This window comes from Sesamum indicum, linkage group LG9, assembly GCF_026168435.1.
Source record: "Sesamum indicum cultivar Baizhima isolate 11 linkage group LG9, ASM2616843v1, whole genome shotgun sequence".
NCBI lineage: Eukaryota > Viridiplantae > Streptophyta > Magnoliopsida > Lamiales > Pedaliaceae > Sesamum > Sesamum indicum.
Genome location: NC_142665.1, coordinates 18,925,036 through 18,950,352, shown reverse-complemented (window position 1 = coordinate 18,950,352; position 25,317 = coordinate 18,925,036). Strand labels below are relative to the sequence as shown.

The following is a 25,317-nucleotide window of genomic DNA, read 5'->3' as shown; positions in this document are numbered from 1 at the left end:
GGCATAAAGACTGTCATGTCTAATACGACACCGGTTCGTGGGGCCTTTGGGATTCAAAAAATTCTGATTTTCTCAAATATTTTATTTATTTATTTATTATTTACATAATCATATCAATATTTTAATAAATTAAGCTATAAATCAACTGAATTCATATATCTAAAAATAATAAAATAAATTACTCACATAAAATAAGACAAATACTCACATATTCAATGAAACTGGGTACCAGCAACTCAGACATCTTGATTATATTTTCTTAATTAAGGAATTATGCTTATTTCACATTTAAAGCAAGGTGTAAATAAAATAAGAATTATTGCAACCACTACCAGTATCACTATCACTACCCCCACCGCCCAAAATAATAATACTAGTAATTATAAGGGTAATAATAGTAATTAACAATACGAGTAGTAATAAGCATTAATAATAATAACAACAATAGTAATAATGACTAGCAATTTGTAATAATGTGCCCAAATGTACAAAATGTACGATTTTTGTAACGCTATATTTTATTTTGTCTAAATACCAACATATACTTATATATATATATAGTGATACTACTTGTGATTTGATTGGTGTTTCGTTTCGCAAGATATTGTATACTCTAACTTTTAAGAAATCTCACTGGTTCTCCTGAAAAAACGTTTCACAAATGAGGAGGTGTTAGCCCGATCAGTCCTGTAGTAAGGTATTATTTGTCTTGACTTCAATCTAATAGAGAGGAGAAGCACAATTTTGTCCTATTAAGCGCTAGAGAGAGGAGGCCTTGGGTGTTTACAAGATACTCAAGCTTTTTGTCTGCAATCAATGTGCGATGCTTGCCTAAATCAATTAGATTTACATATATGGTGTACTAAAAAATGCTGATATAATAAATACCAAACAATGTGAATGCATTAATAAAAAGTAAATAACTTTATTTAGAATATGAAAATATAAAGGTGTATTATTATTAACTAATTTTTTGAAACTAGAATGATTTTATGGATTATATGAAAATTAAACGTAAATTATGCAAATGTAATTCAAAGTATATTTTAGTATAAATTATTCATAATTTAAAATTATGTAAAAAAAAATTTAATGATTTTTTATTAGTTTTAAACATGTTAAAACTTAATTAAATTCATGTGTGGAAATGTTGCAACTTTGGTTAAATTGGTCTGTTTTGGCGCAATTGATTGTAGGATAAAACGACCCCTTTAAGATTTGACATAATATATATGAGTATTTTAATGCCCTTCAAATTTTATCTATTGTCCAATAATTAATCCAATTTCTTAATTTCAGTTAGATTTTCACTCATTTTTTTTTTCGAGTTATTTAACCAACTTTGTGAATTATGAATTATAATTTTATTTATTTTTTAAATTAATAAAAAAATTGTGGATTAAGTGAACAATTTTTTATTTATAATTTTTTAGAATTTTCCATCCACCTCATCGATTTATTTATAAATTTTTATTTTTATTTAAAAAAAATATGCAACAGGGATAAAGTCGACAATTTTAGGCCCAATTCAACGATTACATAATTTTATCAAACATCAGTAGAGTATATGTAATTTTCATACAACGAATTAAATAATTGATTATTCGAGAATTAATTTTAGAATAACTTATTAAAAAAATACAATTATCACATTTAGATTTACAAATTCATAATTGATTATACAGATTTATTTCATAATTAAATTTGAAAACTAACCTCATTTTTAAGAATAGTGAGAGAATTTAAACTGAATATGTATGCAAAATCAATGATGTCTTAGTCTAATAATTAAGATTAAAATTTTATGAATCAGTTCGAGGTAATGGATTCGAGTCCCATCAGACATTTGAATATTTATTTTATTTTATTATAATTTATTTCAATATTAGCATGATGAATTGATCAAATATTCATACATTACTCAATTTATTAAAATATTAATATAATAAAATAGTTACGGTATAAAAAAAAGTATGCAAAAAAATATGTAGAGCAATAGACGCTTTTTTTAATTAAGGAAAATAATTTAATAAAGAGGCTTTTGCTATGTAATAATAAGAAGACAATGTTGGCATAAAAGGACAATGAACTGTCACCCACCCATTATAAAATGAGCTGCCCCTATTTTTCAAATTGTTCTTTAAATTTAAAGTAAATGGATAAAGATATTCATAATCATAAATAAATAGAAAATATTTCAACTTTGAATATATTTGAGTTAACTACTATGTATAAGATTAAGTGATAAATATTATGTTACAACCTGTGAAGATATATAAAGAAAGTTTGATTAGAAAAAGATTTATTCGACATGCAATAAGTCAGTAAAAAATCGATAAGGGTAGATATAATGGTTTTTTTTTTTTTTTGTGTTAATAATAGTAAATTTGGTGAATGTTGACTATCGGAGGATCTATTTGTTAGACAAAAACAAACTTCAAAAGTATTAGTTGTAATTTTTCAAACTACAACGGTATACGTAATTACACATATGCTCCTAAAAAACATACATCGACGGTACTAACTATTCGTTAGACATTAACAAACCTTAGGAATACTAGCTGTAATTTTTCAAACTACTGGTGTATGCGTGTAATTACACAAAAATTCAGGAAAAAATTTAATTATCCCTTTGAAATAACATTTTGCTTAAAAAGATTTAAAATTTGTTTAGAGTCGGATGTTTCATTATAGTTTTTTTGTACAAAAAGAGGTGACAGAATGAAAATGTGTTTGAATTGTGATATTTTGTAATAATTTTTACATGTAAAGACGTGATAAAATAAAGGGTAAATTACATTTTACCTCTCGAACTATGCATGTTTTTACATTTTGCTATCGATTTTTTTTGTTTACTTACCATTTTAACTTTGCGAACACTTTGCCATATATGATCCTTTTTTTTGTTAATATTCCTGCTGGTAAAACATCACATGATGTGCATATATGCAAAATATCGCATCACATAACCCTTAAATATCACATGTGTGCTGCATGTAATAGTTTTTTAATAAAAAATTTGGTTGAGCAGTAGTTATAAATAACAAAGTGCAAAATTTCATAAAATTGAGAATTGAGATGGTAGGTTGAACAAAAAAAAAAAAAAATAGATGCAAAAATGTAAAAACGATCATAATTTAGATGATAAAATACAATTAACCTTAAAATAAATTTTGCGATTAAATTCTTAAAAAGAGAGCAATCAAATATAATTTCACAATCTAAAATAATATAGAATTAATAACAAACCCAAGCAAGAATGGGTCCTATTTGGCCTCCTACATTCAACAACATAAATGATCACATGCCCAACTTTTGGCTTCCTTTGACTCTCTCAATTCAATAAAGTTCTCCATTTTCTCCTTTTTCACGCACCACTCGTCCTACACATATAGGCCTTTATTTTGAGGGATGAGACTATATTGACATAAATTAATAATGAATAAAATGTAAGACAAAATTAAATTATCATATTATATATTTTATTTATTTATATTGATAAAATTTTGGATAAAATTAAATTTAGGATAAAAAGATAATTCAAATGACGATATAAATGCAAATAAATAAGAAATTGGAGTGAGATATCTAGCCCGACCTCCACAAATAAACAAGGGCATAGGCCTAAATGCTTACCTAAATCAAAACTTTAATTTACCACCATATAATATTGTCTTATTAATACTATTTTACTGAAAATATAATATGTTTATTGAGAACATATAATTTGTCATTTCATGTGAAAGTATAATATACAGAATAGTGAAAAAGTCAGTTTATAATACTCGATTCAGTGTAAATTGTACTCGTTAACGTGCATGCACTGATCAAATTGGACAATAATGCTAATGAATTTTGATAAAAGGAAGATTATTTCCTATATTATAGTAAAATCAACACTTTCTATCATGATTAAATAAAATCAATGCAAAAATATTTATCATAATTTTAGCTATAACAATAGCATTTGAAATGGTTGTTTTACTACGGCTAATGTTTTGCCATTGCTAGCAAAAACAACAACTAATGACCATTGCGCATCTGTGGTTCATCAACATTTATTATAATTTTCTACTCTTGACCATGATAATCAGTCATAACACTAGAAAAAAATTACTGTCGCCTACAATTTTATCTGCTATGAATTAAAGCTGTGGTAAATGACTATTACTAATCACTGTTCAACAAAAAATTTATGTAAAAACTTAATTTACCCACCATGGAAACTATCTTTATCAGGATTTTAGTTATGACAAATGTATTAGCCACACTGTCAAAAATCACGTCAGTTGCGTAGCTGTAATCAATTATTTTTTACTACGATCATTAAATTTTAATCATTACGATCGATCATAATAAAATATTATAATCACACAAGTTAGTTTTTAGAGCTAACGCCATATGATTCTAATAATTTAGTGTAAAAATATATATGGGTATATTATATTTTAATTTTCACTAGAACTCGTTTTTATATTTTATCATTTATCATTTATTTATTTATCAATTTATCATCGTAAATTTGCAAGTAACCATTTATGATAATTCTGGGTTCAATTTTTTGTTGGAAGAAACATCACATGCAGTGCACATATAATATCTAAGATCAATGTGATGTATGGACGAGATGCAATGCAATGTTTTTCCAACAGAACATTTGACCAAAAAATGGTCATATATTGTAACATACAAATTTCACAATCTCGAGATGGTAAATTAATATAAAATAAATTAGACGATGAAATATAAAAATGAATATAATTCAAATTGAAAAGTAAATATAGATAAAACTTTTTCCCCTAAAATTTTAAAATGTGGAAATTATTATGTGTGCTTACGAACGGTAGAACTTATGCAGAGTCTTGAATTCCAGGACAGGCCTGGCCCGACCCAACTATAAACTTCGTTACACTTACGTACGGAAACTCAGTTAGATTTGGTACTTTGAATGTTAAAAAACTGACATCTCCCAAGAAAATATTAATCCATTGGCCAGCACGCGGATTACAACCACAACTCTTGAAATTTAGTATAATTATAAATATTTTATTATTATTTAAAAAATTAAAAATATCCTTGATTTTAGCGTTGGTCTAACAAAGAACCTATTCCGTTAGTCTCCATTAAGTTTCCATCTAATTTATTTCATCAAACAACTAAAATGCATGCCCTTTTAGATTGTGAATAATAATGTTATATATTTTTTGAAAATTTTTAAAATATTTTTATGGACTAATATGCCCTATAGATTTATTTATTTTACTCACTCACAAACTTTTTTTACATTTTTTCAAATATATTTAAAAAAGACCAATAAGGGCCAAATAGTAATATCCACCTCACTGTCTAATCACTGCATAATTATTTCCATTCGTAGGAAAGGAGGGTATTTGTAATTTTTCAAACAATGAGAAGTATTCGTAATTATACGTGACTATAATGTTTCGCTTGTTTTTTATTTGATTTTGAACAAGAATAACTATTTTTAGTAGATAAATAATTGGTATGATTTAACCTTATGATTTTCTTTTGAAAAGACGCTTCATTAAAAAGAGCAGACAATGGGTTTATAAACTGCACAGATTTTTATTCGCAATTGATATGGGATATTTGTCATCAATGACTGGTTTGGGACTAATTCATAAAATTTGAAAAAAAAAAACTATTTAAAAAAAATAAAATTCAAACTAATTATTTTTTAAATATCCCATCAAAATAAACTCGCCAAGAGAGTTAATAGCCACATATAAATCACATGACTTTTTCATTAAACAATTAACAAAATGATTGACGTGGCAATTAATAGGTCATGATACAGTAAGCTTAAAAATGATTAGTTTTAAAATTTGATACTAGAATTATAAATCATCCTATATTTAAAATGGGAATTTTCCGCTTAGATCACAACCGTATTGATGTCGGGAAAAAGCGAGATCGATTAAATTTATGTTAATGAGATGCAAATTAAACACGCTTACACTGGAGTCCAATACTAGTTATTCACTTATCCCTCTAATGAGAAAATCAAGAAGATATTTATATTCGTTTGGACTTATATATGCTATTTAAGATAAGTGTTTTATTATCGCCTATTTCTGTTACACGACTGTGATCATTGACTAACATTTTGGGTTGTCCGCAGAGGACAACTCCACCTCTTTGTGATATCATCTTTCCTGCATGTAGTCTCATAGGAGGAAAATTGTAATTTTAGTTTTACAAGTATGTGGAGGCGGCTATTTAGTTATGTAGGAATTCATTTTGACAATTTTATCCTGTAATTTTCATTTATTGAAAACAAAAATGACAGAAATTTGTTAAAATGGACCCACCTAATTAAGCTGGTTACGTGCATTTGATCACCTACACTTTCGGGCCATTTCACCAAATTTTGACTATTTTTGTTCTGAATGTGCAAAATTTTAATAATTAACAGAAGAATTATTAAAATAAATTCCTACAGGATTAAAATTATGAATGCATATTTATCGGACTAAAATTGTAATTTTTCTATATTACAAGTGATATGAAAGAAGGGCTATGCGGATTCTTGTTGTGATTAAGTAAGAATGATGTAATTAGTTCCCACTGATCTCTTCACTTGATAGTAATTATCACAAATTTATGGACCCCAGCAGTTATTAACGCCACTGTCAGATGGAACACTTAAGAAAATTACAATGGATATTACATATATATCCTCACCCGAAGAAACAGGATGAATTGGGATATAATTAAATAATTATCTTTAATTTATGAATTAATATTTTAGTTTCTGTGTGGTGGATGAGACAAAAGAGAATAATTGTGTCTGGATAATTAAGAAAGCAATGTTTGAAATCATGATACGAGTTTTTTGAATTTTTTTTATTTATACTAATATGAAAAAAAAAGGGCTTCGTACTCACAAATGGTGGTAAATGACACCGTCGTTATTTTTTATAGAATAAAAAATATTATTTAACTCATAAGATAACTAACTCATTTCACTGTCCAATTACATATAAACTAATAAATTAATTTTGTTTTTTTTTTAATAATAATGTGTTGATTGTATATTCTATTCTTATTTATAATATATTTTAAAATATATAAAAAATTATTTATTATATACACATAGAAACAACATGCCATAACAGCTAATAGGTTAATAGAAAAATGGTTTGCAGGCTCCCGAATATTTGAAGCAAATGTTTGTCTAATTTGGTTGAATTTTCTTTTGTAAAGACTTTCCTTGTATTATTTGTCAAATTTTGGTAATTTTTTATTTATAGATTAAAATGTCTTTATCCTCATATTTTAAAAAGAATGAATAAATTTATAATCAAGTCTAATTGATAGTAGTTAATGGTGTATTATAGCGCGCGCCATGCGCCTCCACCCATTCTTGATCTATTGTATATGCTAAAATTTAGTATTTTAGTATGATATATAGAGTTACTACATTTTGATTAAATTTTAATTTTTAAAATTGCTTCTCTAATTTTTGAAAGAAAAAAAAATATAAGATATTATTTTTTTATTTTTGAAAAATAATATAAGTATTTTTAGACTACATATTTTTTTTTAATTTTTTGGTGAATTAAATTAACTTTTATCATATAATATGTTTTAATTTGTTTTTTATTTTGTTTTCAAATTAATCTTTATTCAAGCAATTACGAATATTTGAAGCTTCTAGCGGGAAGGATCCATGATTGAATTATGCATCTTTATTTGATCCTACCAACACAAATACTGTCAAGTATAACTTTTGTGGAAAGTTAAACAAAGAAGAGATTATGAGACACAAGCAACATCTTATTGGTGGTTTTCATAATTCCAAACTGTATTCGAAATGTCCAAAGCATGTGAGGGTTGAGATTAGAGAATATGTCGTAAATAAAAAAAAAAAGAATTGAAAGAGTTGATGGATGCAATTCGTCATTTGATGATATTGCTATAGAACAAGAGTATTGGGAATTTTAGAAAAAATATATTAGTCATGGCAAGCATCCATCTAGTTTCTCTGTTGGAGGAGACTCATTTGGATTTGTTGCACAAACAATGTAACAAAAAAAAAAGCCAAAACCAATAGGTCTTATTGACTTGTACTTCATGCAAGATGCTAATGAGATAGCGAAACATAGGAAAGATAAATATGGTGGGAAATTGTTTGATGAGAATAGGAAGAAAATGAGATGTATGGCGTACAAAAGTTTTGTCAGTCGATGTATGATATGGGCATCCAATTCAACACAGTAAGAGTTAATAGTTTTAGACCAATAGTTGAAGCCTTTGGCTAGTACGACCCTGGTATGAAACCCCTAATTATCATGAGGTAAGGATGACATATTTGAGGAAGGAATTGGAACACACTCGTGTAATTTTGAGAGATTATGATGGGATTAAGCTAAATACGGTTGCTCATAAATGGCAGATGGTTGGACTGATACAAAACAAAGAAGGTTCGTTATTTTCTAGTGAATAGCCCAAAAGACAACAAATTCATAGAAACTGTGTTTTTATTATTCAATGACTAGGATCATTTTTAGAAGCAAAATACCCACATTTATATTGGTTGTCTTGTGCAGCTCATTATATAGATTTGATGTTTGAAGATATCTTCAAACTTCCTAATTTGTAGAAGATATATGAGCAGGTTGTGACGATTAATGCCTATATGTATAACATACCATCTCTCTTAGACATAATGAGATTTTCCTAAGAATAGAGAGATGGTTAGACTAGCAAAAACTCACTTTGTAACAACATTCTTGACCTGAAGCAGTTCCATGTTCAAAAGGGGAATTTGAAGAAAATGTTTACTTCTGAAAGCTGGACTGAGAACAGGTATGCGAGAAAAGCACAAAGCAGAATAGTAGCATGCTATATTTTGATGTCTTCCTTTTGAAATCATGTTCTTTACATAATTAAAGTTGCAAGTCCATTAGTCAAAGTGCTTCGATTGATAGATGGTGAAAGAAAACTGCCAATGGGTGATGTTTATGAAACCATGAATAGAGCCAAGGAAGCTATTGTTATTTCATTTTCCAAAATTGAAGAGAAGTACAAAAATATGTTTGAGTTGATTGATACTAGATGGAACATTCAACTTCATAAGCCCTTACATGCAGCTGGTTACTACTTGAACTTGGAGGTTTACTATGCAAATCCTAATATAGAACAAGATGAAGAGGTTATGCAAGGTTTATATGCTTGCATTTTGACAGTGGTTCCAAATGCTAACTTGCAAAATAAGATTGCTGATAAGCTTCAAAAGTACAAGAAAGCAAACGGGCTTTTTGGGACAAGTTCTGCAATCAGTCATACGGCTACAAAAGCACTAGGTAATAAAAATTATATTTCAAATCAAATATGTTAATTTTTTAATTATACTTATATTAAGTTTTTTAATTTTTGCAATTACTAGCTAAATGGTGGTCTTGTTTTGGAGGATCAACTCTGTATTTGTAAACTTTTGCCATAAAAATTTTAAGCTTTACGTGCAGTTCATCTGGTTGTGAGCGAAATTGGAGTGTTTTTGAACATGTAAGTAATTCATATCTAAGTATGCTCTATAATTTGTATATTGGTATTTGGATATAATTTTTAGTTAAATGTTACTAATTTAGTAATTTAAATTTGTGTGGCTTCATCTAAGAAAAGGAATAAATTGGAGCAACAACGCGCCTGAATGATTTAGTTTTTATCAAGTATAATAGAGTTTTGAGGCGGCAATATGACGCACGTGATGCAATAAATCCAATTCTTTTGAATGAATTAATAAATGAGAGAAATGAATAGTTGTTAGGGAGATTGACTATTGATAGTAACGAAGAGAATGCGATTGTATTTGAGAATGATGACTTGACTTGGGGTGATGTTACACGAGCTGTCGAGGTGATGAGATGTTTATAGTTTCTGATCTCGATCTACAAAAGAACCAAGGGTACATTAAAGGCATCTTCAAAAGCAAGCAAAAACCATCTACTTTATTTATATCTAGTGGACAGTGTCTAAATCTTATAGATGAAGAAAAAGAAGAGGAAGAAGAAAACTTTAATAATACTGATGAAGAGGAGCTTGAGTATAAATCTGATGAACATGGAAAGATTACCTAGTAGAATTTGATTATCAGATTTTAGACTTACTTATTTTTTGATAAACTATTTAAATTTATTTGAATCTGGCCTTTCTATACTTTAATGCTTTAAAGTTAGTGGTTTTTAATAATACGATTTTTTTTCTTTTTTTTTAATGTTGAATTGATTGTTTAATAGTCTTATTTAACCTCTTTTATATTGTTCTAATTGAAAAATATGAATTATATAAATATTCATATTACTTTTTATATTTACACCGTCCTTAAAAAAGAAATGCGTTGAACCGTGCGCCATGGCTCCAAGAACCCTTGGCGCCACATTGCACTGTGTGTCATTAACTACTATGATCTAATGAGATGTTAGTCATCAGAAAATTATTCTTTTTTAAAATAAAAAAATAGATGAGTGAGATCTAGTTTTGAATTTTCAAGGCACCTTCAATAACATAAAGCGTATATGTAAATCATAGTTGTTAATAGCACACCACGTGCCATGGTGCAAAGGTTCCTTGGAGTCATGACAGACAACGGCGCGTGTCTTTTTAAAATACGGTGCACATGTATAAAAATAAACTACGTATTCCATGTACCAATATATTTTCGCATAAAACATGTACAAATAATTAAATATAGACATTAAAAATTATTTTAATCATCATACCATAAAAGAAATATGCAAAACAACAAGTTTTAAAGTGAGTTTCCACCCTAATAGACTTCACTATGCAACTTCCATTGTGAGTTTCCATAAAAGGTTTAACTGTATTTTAGTTTTATAATTATAGATATTTGATATTTTAATCCTATAATTTTTTTTAAAAAAAAAAAAGGAAGGAAGGAAAGAAAAAAAACTAAAGAAAACCAAAAATATGTATGGAAAATGGGTCTCAAAGGGGAGGGAAAAGTTAGGGCTTTTAGTTTTTTCCTATCGCCATCTCAAATCCCAAATTTCAAGTCTCAACTTCAACCAAATCTCCATCTCAACTTCTCAAATCTCAAAAGGTAATCTCTCTTTTCTTCTTCCATCTCTTTTAATATAATTTATGATTGTTTTTTTTTTTTTTAAATTTGGACATGTCTTTAATCATAAATGTTGATGAAATTGATATACAATATATTGCTATATTATGTGTATATATATAAATATATATATATATATATAATAGGCTTTGGTTCAATCGATCTTTTTAATCTGGTCGGACCAGTGATTCAATAACTTGACTAGCCCAGTTCTAAAAACATTGCATTAAGTGCATAAGACCAAAAGTGAGAATCTCGTGACTAATAGGATAAAAAATGTAAAGGTCCTAACAATCATGTGCTCACAATATCTAACGAAAATGTGTTATGGGATAAAAAATATTACTTTTTAAAAGTTACGGTACCAAAAATGAAAATTTCGTAACCAATAGAACCAAATTAAAAAGACCCTAGATTACAGAACCAAAAATATTATTTCCCGTTTCATGTTACAATAAATTTTAAATCTTAAATTCACATCTTGACCCCAAAATTTCTAATCCAAACGTAAAGACCATCTTGATTCTTTGTGTTCTCTTGGTATAAAAAGAGAGAAAGACAGAAACCTTTAGGAGTCAAAGAAAAGCGTAACATCAAAGTGCAAGATTTATGAGAAAAGAGTGAAGTGATGTAACCATATCGGAAGCCAATGTCTTAACTCAGCACAACCAATAAAGACATCCACTGCAACTATTTCTACACAGTCACTCTCCAAACAAAAACATGTGAATTTACGTACAATACATATTTATTTGAGGGGTTTGATGTAATTTACCATCATATAATATTATAAATGAGTAAATTATTCTTTTATAAAAAAATAATAATTTATCGTCCTATATTTTTTAAAATGAAGCAATTTACCTCCTTAGATAGGGAGATAAATTGTTTCATTTTAAAAAATACAGTGGGGTAATTTGTTATCTTTTTTTATAATACTCATTTGTAATATCACAAGAGTTGCTTGCAGTTTTTCCCTTATTTGAGTGATGGAAACAAATAGGGTAGAATTAAAGATTTGGCTGAAAATGAAGGGTCAGTGTTCACATATATATATATATATATATATATATACACACACACACACACAAAGAGAGAACAGAGAGAGGATAAATTGTAATGTACCTATCTGTGTTACGGAAAATAGACAAACAACCCCTAAAAATAAATAGCAATTTATCCTCGTGTAATTTTCAAAATGTAGCAATTTACCTCCTTAGGCATGGAAGTAAATTGCTTTATTTTTTAAAATACAGGGAGGTAAATTGTTATTTATTTTTGATAAGAGTATAATTTACTCATTTTCAATATCAATGAAGGATAAATTGCATTAAGTCTTATATATATATATAGGTAGGGTACCTAGCTAGAGGTTGAAAAATCTTTTGGTTTGATGCATCAAACTTCAAGGCAATCAAGATAAAAACACTAGTGGCTTATAGTTCTAGCTACCTATAACCTATATATATATATATACATATAGACATACAGAGTACAGTATGATGGATGGTCTCTGTGATGATGCATCTGCTAAGTACTGCTGTGTATTATTGTTTTGTAGTATGTGGAATAGTATTTTGACAAGGGTACAGTGAAAAACATCATTCAACTTGGCATAGATTTGGTCCCAGACTCCCATGCCTGCCACCCACCTCCTTTTCTACTACCACCATACATCATCTCTTGATGTGCTTCAATTCAAGTCAGGTATATACACATTTCAATCTTTTTTTTATTCTGTAATTATTTAAATTTTTTGACGCAAAAATTGAATTATTAGTCCCATATGTTAGCTATTTCTCAATTTTAGCTCTTATTTGCACCTTTCGTTCAATAATTAACGAAGTCGTTAGTATTTTTCATTAATTATTAGACGAAAGATGAATTTCAAGACGTTGTGAGAAACAATGATAAATAGGACTAAATTATATATTTTATATGTAATATATTTTATAATTATATATGTAATGTATATATATTTATGTAATATATTATTCATACATACTCACAGAAATGAGAAGAGGGAAAAAATATGTATTATTTTTTTATTTTCTTAAAAAAATTAAAAAACATGTTTTATTTTTTTAAAATCTGAAATAATAGAAAATTTATTTTTTATTTAAATACATATAATGATAAATATTATTTGTATTAAATAACGAAGTAAAAATAACTTAATTTTGAAAATGTAAAATAATGAAAAGTATTAAAATTTTATTTAAATACAAAAAATAATAATAATTCTAGTAAATAATATAATTTAAAGTCATGTGGTCACTAATGCCACATCACAATTTATTTTTTTAAATTAAAATCACGTAATTGCCACGTCATGCACTATTAGCCAACAAAATCACTTTCTCCAAATTAAAATATCACGTCAGATACATATGGAATTTTTCGGCAATCTTGGACAAATTTTGACAATTGGTGTCCTAAAATTAAGTAAATTAAAAAGTTATAAGACCGTTTTTAAATTTTAAAAAGATAAAGGACTAACAAGAAAATGGGTTACAGTTAAAGGACTAAAATTGTCCCTAATTCAGAATATAATAATGATAGTTGATGTATTATATAAAAGATGTTAAGTAAGAAAAAAAGTTATAATGATTATATATAGTGAATGTGATATTTTTTCTTGAGACTTTGTGGTTTGCGACATTAACCTACTCGAAATGAGATCATTACTTAGCATTCCTATTCTAAAATATATCACGGGAAATTGCATTTTATGTTCTACAAGTTAGATTTTTTTTGCAATTTTGTCACATTATGCATTGCCCATAACTCCCAAAAATTTACAATTTTATTCTCAAGCCTTAATTCTGTTGAATTTTACGTACATGGCATGAGCTCTATGAAGTTTTGAGGTGAGTTGATAAATATTTCCGTCAGAAATTTAATGAAATTAACACTTGTGACTAAAATTTTCAATTTTTCAAAATTATGGGATACAATATGATAATAATTAAATCAAATCGCAAAAACTTAACTTACAGGATATAAAATGCAATTTTTCGTAATATATCACAATATAATAACTTATTTTTGGAGGAGTTGATATGATATAAATGGAGAATTGAAGGATGAGTGGAGATGTTTCCCTGTTAATATTACCTAAACCAGAAAGCAAAAAATGCAACAATAGCTTTTGGCTTCTCCCCATTCTAGTAAGTTACTGAGTTGATACCCCTTTGTCAATTTTTTTCTTTCTTTTTTTTTTTATTTCAATGTGTAAATAGATAATACTATTATAAGTAATTAATACTTAAAATTAATTTCATATTGCCATTCGAATTATAATTATCTTTACACTTTTTTGTCAACTTATCATATCAACTTTACGAAATTTTGCATTTAGTCGTTTATAACTGTTTTTCAATCAATTTTTTGCTGAAAAAAATTACATGCAGTACACATGTGGTACTTAAGGGTTATTTAATGTGATATTTTTTACATATGCACAATATATGATATTTTTTCGACAGAAAAATCAACAAATTATCGTATATGGCAAAGTGCAAATTTCACAAAGTTGAGATGATAAATTGATACAAAAAAAATTTAAAAGCAAAATGTAAAAACGGGCATAATTAGCATGGAAAAATATAATTTACCCTATTTATTATTAAATCAAGTAACTAATACATGTTTTTAAATTGATATAAACTTACGGGAGTATAAATTTTCATGTCACTTGTATATTTACCAATAAAATATTTTATAATCTAGAATATATATATATATATATATTTTCATTGCAAAAAGAATAGATCATGTCAGCATTATAAGTTAATATGTCTCAAAAATCACAGTGAAGCAGTACTATGTATCATGACAATTATAGTTAATTAAAAATTATCGTGATTTTAGATATAACCAAAATATTTTTCATTGTTTCTTAATTATAAGAAAATGTAATTTTAGTTTTAGAACTTGGAGGGTAGCATTTTTTACCCTACACGAATTTATTTCCGCAATTTGAACTTGTAATGTCACAATTTTAAATATTTTAGTCATTTTCAGGTCAATACAAGTAAAAACATCTACCTGTGACTGACACATGACATTTAAAAGTGGGGCTTTCTGACCATTATGATGAAGTGGCAGTCCAGACTATCATCATAAAAAATGCCAACCCAACTCCAATGCTACGTCATAAATCTAGTCAGAAAGCCCCAATTTTAAAAGTGTTGGATGGAAAAGAATTAAAGTTTTCAAAATTTTAAAGCAATATGACTAAATTGAGAAAATCAATTCTCGTAGGAACAAAAATTACAGGAGTAAAACTACAGTTTTTCTACTACTATTTTAACATTACTTACAAAAACAAAGATTAGTAGCCGTGAGAAAACCTTGATTAAATTATTTTCGTAAAAAAAGAAATTACCTATAACCTATAACTTAATAATTGAGCATAACAAAAATTATATTTATTCTAGTGATATGAAGTGGAATACATAATAAAATGCACTTTTTTCTTTAAAAAGGAAAAGTGTTTTTGCAATGTAGTTTTTTCAGCATTTGATTGTTGTCTTGCTGCACTGCTTGCGGAGGTGAACAGGCAAAGATGCTTAAACTTGTGAAGGCACAACAGGGCCATATGTATATAAATATGCATGAGCCGGGTGATAGCCAGCTCATATTAGGCATGAAAATACCTTTCCCTTGACTTCTGTTCCGGATTGATACCAAAAGAGCATACAGGAAACCGATGCAAGTTTTGTGTGTTTGTGTGTGTGTGAAAGATTAGGTGATGCAAGCTTCTTTTTTTTTTTCGTTTTTATTGAGTAAAGGTTAGATTAAAATAAATGCATTATCACTACCCAATAAAGAATCTAACCACCGCAGAATGTGTCTTTCGGCAAAGCGGCTTGTTGAGAGTATTACCCAACTTGATCTTCATTAACGTACTAGTAAGTCAAGCTCAAATTTTATTGAATTAAGTATTCAGATTGGACTGCAGTATCGAATAGGACACCCTTTCTTGTTGCCAATGAGCTTGCGTTTCAACTTCTGAATAGAGCAAATATTGTAACTCAGACCCCATATACGCCTAATGCCATGAAGAATGTATCGAAGCCCTATCAAGTCGTAAATAGCTCAAGTGGAACATCCACCAGTACGTGCAATCCTCGCCACCCTCCCTAGGAAACACTCGCTGTTGCCTCTGCTCTTGAACGGGGCAATCAACATTATGGGACAATGCTGAAGTTTGATGCATTAGGGGAGTACCCCTCTTCTAACATAGGCCTAAAACTACATGCAACAATGGTCAAGGCGATGTCATCCATAACTAGACTATGCGGAATCAACCCACCTCAGCCAACAACATTTGTATCAAGCCTATTGACCTGATCCACAAATGAAGTGCATATATGGGTTGGTCCATCCAAAAAGTGCACGAGAGTAGCTTAATTTGGTAAAAATATTTCGCTACTTTTGTTCTTAATGTGTAAAAATTTTAAAATTACATAATAAATTTGTCAAAATGAATTCGTACAAAATTAAAATTTCCATCTCCTAAACTTTGGGACTAGAATTTCAATTTTTTCTTAAATAATATTTGTAATTCTTATCAATTCGCAGCAGGCAGCCCCTACCCCTCTGGTTCAGGCAGCCCCCATTCCCCGAATTAGAGGAGGAGGCAACGTACGTACGCTTGTTCCTAATTAGCTTCACCACCATCACCTCTCAGTCCCAATCCCCATCCCGTCCATCACCCTAACGTGCGCGCCCACCCTTCCCACTCCCTCTTTCACCTTTTTCACTATCTATATATATTCACTCTGAAAATCAAATGTAAACCATAACCTACTACTTTGTTTTTTGTTTTTTTTTTCTCAAATAAATTGTAGTAGCTACTCTACACACACTCACCCACCTACTCATCCAAACACACTCAATTTTATGTGTACTTTAATTTTTTTAAGGGTTAATTAGATTTACATATTTTGATTTATAGATTATTTATACAAATTATTTATATATATATATATATTTGCATAATTATAGAAACTACTATGTGCAGCCAAAAAATATGGGTAATTTGTGCAATGATGTTGACGTTCTTTGAAAGTGTATGTATGATTTTTCAAAAAGTAATAGTGATTTATGTAAGTGATGTTGATGTTTCAAACGGGTGTGTGTAATTATTCAAAAATCATGATTGGATTGTGTAAGCAGACCATAAGTCATGATAAATGTAATTATTTCTTTTTTAATTATATTAATTCAATCAAATAAATAGAAGAAAACAAAATGATAATTGGTCGAAAGTGATAAAATAAACTAAATTTGAAATTACACTCATAAATAAATAAAAATAAAATGATAGTGAATGCTGCTTCAAGAATAATTAAAAGGGACAAAATGTATTTAACCCTTATTATTATATAAGTGATCTGTAAACTACAACATTTTTGTTTCGTTTTAATAATATCTAATATTCAATTTTTTTTATGTACGGTCCTTAATGTTTAAATTGTGTTCGATTATATCAGCACTTGGAATCAATTATTTATCAAAACTGATGAAAATTATGAATATATACACTATAAAAATATAAAATATATATTAATATAACTTGTGAGTTGATTAATATCCCATTATGAGAAGTATTACTTGCTCTGATTTTGTATGAATTTTCCTGAAAAATATCTCGTTAGCTAGAGGAATCCTCGGAGCTTATAAGACATTCAAACTCATCTTTTGCAACCAATATAAAACGTTAAGTCATATCAAATATATAATTAATCTTCTATAATTTCTAAATTATAAATATAAGACGAACATCCGATCCCTTCAACTGAAATCCTACAATTCATTAGTATTTTTATTGAAAAAAATTATATATAATTTAATCGATAATCATAAAAATATTTAGAATTTTTTTTATCTAAATAATTTACAATTTCAAGAATAACTATACCATTCAAACAGTAGCTTTTCAAATTGAAATTTTAGTAGCTATAATTATATATTAGGAATTCGTAAAAAATTCAAATATCTTATAGAGAAAAAACAATAAAAATCATGAATGACACATATATTAATTAAAAATAAAAAATGAAACATGAATTGAAAAGGGCAACAAGTCAACAACAACATTCATCCAAAGTGCGCGAAAGAAAAGGGAGACAAGTTATCCTATTATGGGCGGGGGGGTCTGAAACCACTGCTGCCAATACCTTAGTTGCCCATTTATATGAGCTGGGACCTAATCCCAACCAAATCACTTATACCTAACCATAACATCACTTACACGCCCTTTTCCAGTATAATACACTTGCCCTTCTTTACACAGATTTATGTGATATAAATAATTTTAAAATTATAATTCCGTCATAATCAACTATAGTAGCGGATTTTAAGTAAGATAAATAAAAATATTAAATGTGATTAAATGGGATATCCCAATTAATAATTATAATTAATTATTTTTTTAAAATTATATAATAATTGATTATATCTGATCTTGGTTAAAAATTACCAACCTATAACCCTCCAATATTTTATCCTGCCATGTAATTGTTTTTTTTTTTTTTAAACAATTGTACGTCAATCACAAAACTAATGATTAGACCTGATCCAAGCTAAAAATTTTCAACCAAACCCCTGCTATAATACACTTATTATGTAAATAGATATTTTTAGTTTGTGTGAAAAGTTGTAGTTTTGATCCTGTATGTATGGAGGGTGGCAATTTAGTTTTGTATAAATTCATTCTGATAATTTTGTCTTGTAATTTTAAAAATTTCACACATTGAGAACAATGGTCGGAAACTGTAAAAATAGCTGAAAAAGTACATGTGACCAGCTTAATTAAATGCATTTTTTTTCAATAATTTAGTAAATTCAAACTATTTTTATTCTTAATGTATAAAATTATTAAAATTACATGACATAATTAATAAAATACATTCATACAAAATTATTTTAAAACATACATAACTAAAATTATCAATCCCATACTCATAAAAATTGAAATTTTAATTTTTAAATAGTACATCAATTGCATACCAATTGATGAGACATGAACTGAGCTAAACTTTCCCACCCACCCACCCCTAATTCCCTTTTGAACCCCCCCCCCCCCCTTTTTTTTTCTCTCTAGTCTTCCAATCTTTTTCTTCCTCGCCTTTCCTATCTTGGACCTTCAGAATTTGACAAAAGAAAATTCAAAAATCCTTTTCTTTTTTTTAACCAAAAATAAATAAATAAATAAAATTCTATGCCAACTTTTTTATTTCATAATCACTCCATTGATGCTGCCATTGCCTATTGCTATAGACCTCTATCTACTCTCTACCAATTGGACTCGTTCAAAAAGCCCTTTCCACCTTTTCTCCAACTCTCTGTTCCCCTATCTTACCAGAAATCTCTCTCTCTCTCTCTCTCTCTCTCTCTCTCTCTCTCTCTCTCTCTCTCCCCCTCACACACACAACACACACACTCATCTGTGTGCTGCTGCCACACACACACACCAACCAGCTCAAAATCCAAAAACACACCATACCGCATTCAATCATCTACGTTTTCATCTCGAAATCACACACACTCCCAGTTCAATTAAGCCGCACCAGAACCTCACCACCGTGTGTTGTGCGCAACATGAACAGCAGGAGCAGGCTAGTAGTAGTCTTGAGTGCAGCCCTTGTGTTCCTTCTGGTTCTCGGCCATTGCCACGCCTCCAGACAACCCATAAACGCATTCAAAATCAGACCTAAACCCCAGCAGAGCCGCGGCCATTTCCTCAACTTCCTGCCCAAGAGATGGGTGCCCGCCTCCGGCCCCTCCCGGAAACACAACGATCTCGGCCTCCAGAGCTGGAGATTCCCTTGACCAACAACATCATCAACTCGGCTCTCTCTCCCTCTGTTTTTGCAAATTTGGAGCCGTTAACGAAGACCAAATGCTTCATCTTCATCCATCCCTTTAATCCTCCTTTTTGAAGGTTTGAATATTAGGGTTTATCTCTCATCATTGAAATACTTGTTTTGTTCTTGTACTAGCGTAGAACGCACTCCGTATGCATAGCGTACGTATACATGGAGTTGATGAAGGGGGTTCATCTCAACTACTTCTGCGTCGATCAGAACTCAGACCTAGCTAGTACTAGGTTATTAATTAGTAATTAGTTGAGTAGGTTTGGTTTCTGGAGTTATAACCTGCAGTTTGATTTTGGTTGAGTTTTTCAGAGTGATCGTGGAGAAAAAATACTTCTTGCAGTATGTACATATGCATATATATACGGTGTATTTTTGTATGTAAACAGGGATTATACATGCATAAATTTTATATAATTATTAATTCTTGACTCTCTTGGAATTTTTTTTTTTTTTTTTTTTGGGGGGGGGGGGGAAGAATTTTGAGAGGAAAGTGATGAAAATTGACTTTACGTATATGGCATGATCAATCATAGTTTTTTTTTTTTTTTTTTTCTGGTTCTGGTTTTAGGTGTACTATGTTGATGTCCATCATGTGACAACATCAATCAATTTTCTGTTTTTGAATATTTGAGATGAGAATGATGATCAAATTTTACTTTATGTATGTGGCATTATCAACCATATGTTTTCTTTCTTTTTTTGGTTTTTTTGGGTTAAATGTTGATATTAATAAAAAATTATTATTACGCTTATTTAGTAGGTATAATTACTTTTATATTATGACATGACATATTTACATAAACTATTTTTATATTTCAAATAATTACAGATAAAATCATAAAAAATGTTATATTTACTCAAATTATCTCTTTTTTCAAATTAAATATATATCAAATTATTCTTTATTTTTAGACTGTCATAAGCAATTTTTGTAATTATTCAAAAAAGCAACTGTGGTTTATATAAATAGACCATATGTTAGGAAATGTTACTATAATTATTCTAATTATTATTATTATTATTATTATTATTATTAAAATAAAAAATGTAGCAAATGATCAATAATTAACTATGGGTTCGCTGTTTTGTGGATAAAATCAAGACATCAATCATAATTAAAAACTATAGTAAATATTCAGTAATTATGATCTATACTTGAGTTTTATCTTTTATTTTGTAAGATCACAATAGAGTATTCATGATTTATAATAATTTTTAAATTGTAGTTGTTTATAAATTAGGGAATAATTTAAATTGTAATTTTTTGGTGTATCCATGATGCGATTGCAGCAATCAATTTTTGCAATTTGTGCACGTATTGCCTCCCCAAACCCCCAATTTTGGATGTTTTGGGGTGCACGTAATGTTCTGAATTATATTTGTACAATAATGAATCTTAATTCAGAAGGAATTAATACCTTTTTATATACACTACTCTTTTTTTTAGGGGGATTTCGTACAATTTTCATCTTTTAAGTATACATCTCCGTACTTTTAACCCACATCAAATTATTATGGTGATGAAGAATTATAATTTATTTAAAAAAAAATAGCACCTTGAGGACATTTGTTACGGTGAATTGCTATTTCGCCATAAAATTTTCTCTAATTTACAGCCGTCATATGTATGTGATATTTTTTGGCTAAATTTATAATTTTTTGTCCAATTTTTTTTATAATTTATTATTTTTTTAATTTCAAAATTAGATTATAGAGTTGTAAGTTTATAGTTTTCCATTGTTTTTTCCTTACACGAGAATACTCAAATTGAGTCTAATTAAAATTACTACTTATAAGATACAACGTATACTTGTTTATAGAGTTACATAAATTCTATTTTATTTTAATTTTTGGACCTTTTTTCTCCATAAATATTAAGGAACACAAAAAGAAGTACGACTTTCTGTTATATGATCAAATATTACTTAGCTACGATTGTGTAATGAATACTGCTCTTATTTCTGCAAGTAAGATCAAAATATTAGTCATATTGAAAAATCATCGCAATTGTTCTTGCAATAGCTAAAATCATGATTTTTTTATCATAATTTTAAAATTATAGTCATTTATAATGTAAGATGAAACCCTTCATTTTTGTTGTTAGAAAAATTATGATAGCTATTTTATACCCATAGATATCGAATAAACCATTAATTAATGCTTAAATTGGTGCTAATTATCTCAAAATTTTACCTATTTCAAATACATTAATAATGACTAATTTTAAATAATTACAAAATTATATAAACTATTGCATAAAAAGTGTGTATTATTATCGTGGAGTAATAGTAGACATTATTCAGACTTAATCTCTACGTACGTACATTAGAAATATATATTCGTGTTTAATTATTAATAATCATCCACTCAAATCACAATTATTCATCAATATCTTATGGTATTTATTGGTTGATCACAACCCTTCACGTGCTACTACAAAATTAAAATTAATATATATATATATATATATATAGCTAAAAGAAAGCCTTAGAATTTGGTGTAATAATTATAATAATTTTTCACCTATATATATAATGATTTCAGAGAAAATGGGAATCTTATTTACGGTTCAATATTTATCCTACATAATCATATTTTGAATAGGAAAAAGCAAAGAGGGGTTGTGATTATGAATGGGCTCCCACTTATTACTAAATATTGCACTCTCAACCACTTTTTGAGATTTCATATAATTTATCTCTCAAGAATTTTAATTTTTTTTTTTTTTTTACATAAGATGATCAATACTAATTCATATGGCTCAATAATATTTATGTATATTTACACCATAAGAAATGAATTATTCCCTACAATATATATAATTAAGTATGGATATCAAAAATCATGAATAAATAAAACTACTACAAAAATTTAAGTATTGACCATAATTAATTAATATTTGCTATAATTTCAGCTACCACCAGAACATTTATCATTAATTTTAGTTATGACTAATGTTCTGGCCTCGTCTGTGATGGTTAATTAGTATCCGATGTATTTTTTTATTTTTGATAACCATGATACTTAATCAAATAAAAAATTGTATTTTTTTATGTAATAAGAAATAAATCCTGTTTTTATTTATACAAATAAATTGAAACAGAAATTAACAATATGTTCATTTGGACAAATAATTTTTCAGGAAAACCTACAAAAATTTAATATGTATGCAGAATTGCTCAAAATCCCAAATTTTTAGGTTTAAATTCTATGAAGCATATAGAAAAATTTTAATTTTGATCCCATAACTATAAAGTCGATCAATTTTAATCCTATTGAAATTTAATTTGACAATTAAACCTATAAAAATTGGCCGAAAATGTAGATATGGCCGGAATTCAGCATGTTCGCTTCCATTCCAGTATGACTAATTACACCCCCTATAATTACGGGTTAAAAGTATATTTTTTCAAAAAAAATATAAGTATTTATCTTTTAACATACATTGTTGATTATTAAAAATTCATTATTATAAGTATTAATTGGTGATCAATTAATTCATTTTTATGATCTGAAATTGAAATGTAATAATATATTCTATCATTTTATTTTAAAAAAGGTATATATATCATCAGCTGGTTGAAATCAGATATGTAGGAAGTAAGAAGGAAGGGATCCCAGAAATGAAGGAAAAAGGAAGTACTGTTGTTGAAGTTTGTCTTGGTGATGGCCCCCCTTTCAGATACTGTTGGGAAAATGAAATTTCATAGGGAAAAAGAAGGGAACTCATATGCCTTTGTGGCTGTAACTCTATTTAGAAAAAGTTCAAGCTGTCCCACATGTACCCCTATTCAACTCCATGCATTCTTTATTCATAATTTAAATGGTTTTTTTTAAAAAAAAAATGATCGATTACAACGGCTTCCTCTTAAATTTGTTATTATAATTGTAAATATATTGTTTGAAAAATTATAAATACCTGATCGAAATTAATGATCGTTTAACAAATACCTCTCTAGAATGAGCTATCGCGAGGGTGTGCTTGTAATTTTCCAAATAAAAAATAATAATTATAATTATGGCAAATCTTAGGAGATTCCGTTGTGATTTATCTTTTTTATTTTATAAAATAAATTATTCAATTGGTGTCTGATAGTTAAGTTTTTTGGGTCTAAGTAATTTTGGATCACGTCGATCATCTTTAAATGATTTCCTAAGTAAATCTGCAAGACAGAGCATGTGAGAACATGCTTTCATTGTAGTTTTTCGATACTTACATCAATAAGATCGTCTAAAGATAAGCTTGTAAGAAAATTAAGATTTCGAAAGTTACACATAGGACATGGATGGCATCTATTATGGGTATGGTCGAATGATATGTGAATCATCGGTGCAATTTTAACCATATAGTAGTAATGGTTCGTACATATTTAGGTTCAAGACAATTTGGAGTCGGGTTGGTACAATTCAGATGTTGTAGATGTAGATCCGGGGCCAATTAATATAATGATAACAAAATTTGGATTTCTAACATTTTACGGTATTTAGATGCGGTGCTCACATTTGTTTTAACGTCAATATCTCCTAACTATTTTTTTTACTCGTATCAATTATTATTATTATATAAGTAACTGTAGACACGACAAACCAATACATCCAAATCACAACCTCCAAAAATACATCCACTCACACGTTTTTGCCTTTCTTGAAAATGTGTGTGTGTGTGAGAGAGAGAGAGAGAGACTTAGTATGGAAATTTGTGGTGAATAAGGCGGAGGTGATTTGTATTAGTTTGAGAAAGCCATTTTCAAAGTGGACTCTCCCTTGACAGTGAAAACTATGGTTTACATGGGTAGATTAGACAGTAAATAAGTGTATTCAAGTGATGAAAAATCCAATCATGTTTTACCTAATCAGTAATTAAGGTTGAAATTTCACGAACCAGTTCGAGGTCATTAGTACGAACTTGGTGTACATATTTATCTCACTTTGTGTAAAAATATTGTAATTTATCCTATTGTTTATAGTCATCTCTAGATTGATTGAATATCGACGTATGACTCTTTATTAAAATAATTATTTTAAAAAAGAAAAAAGATGAGTGGGGAATTGTTGTTAGGTGGGTAGACGCACAAACAATAAATGCCTGGACTAAATATATATATATATATAAAGAAAGTTACATGGTTTTGGGTGATTGCTGCAGTCCAAAATATTGAAATGTATGTGAAGGGGAAGTGAGAGGGACCCCTCACACTCCTCCTCTCACCTTTGACTATCATTAATTTTCACTCTCATTTTCTAAATATATATATATATACATATTGTGATGATGTTCCTCAATCTATTCCCTGTTTCATGGACTAAAGTTGTTAATCATAT

At 28.4% G+C, this 25,317-nt stretch overlaps 1 pseudogene; it reads left to right on the top strand.

Moving 5' to 3' along the window:
- Nucleotides 1-8,974: 8,974 nt before the first annotated feature.
- Nucleotides 8,975-9,786, top strand: LOC148786985 (uncharacterized; annotated as a pseudogene).
- The last annotated feature ends 15,531 nt before the right edge of the window (nucleotides 9,787-25,317 follow it).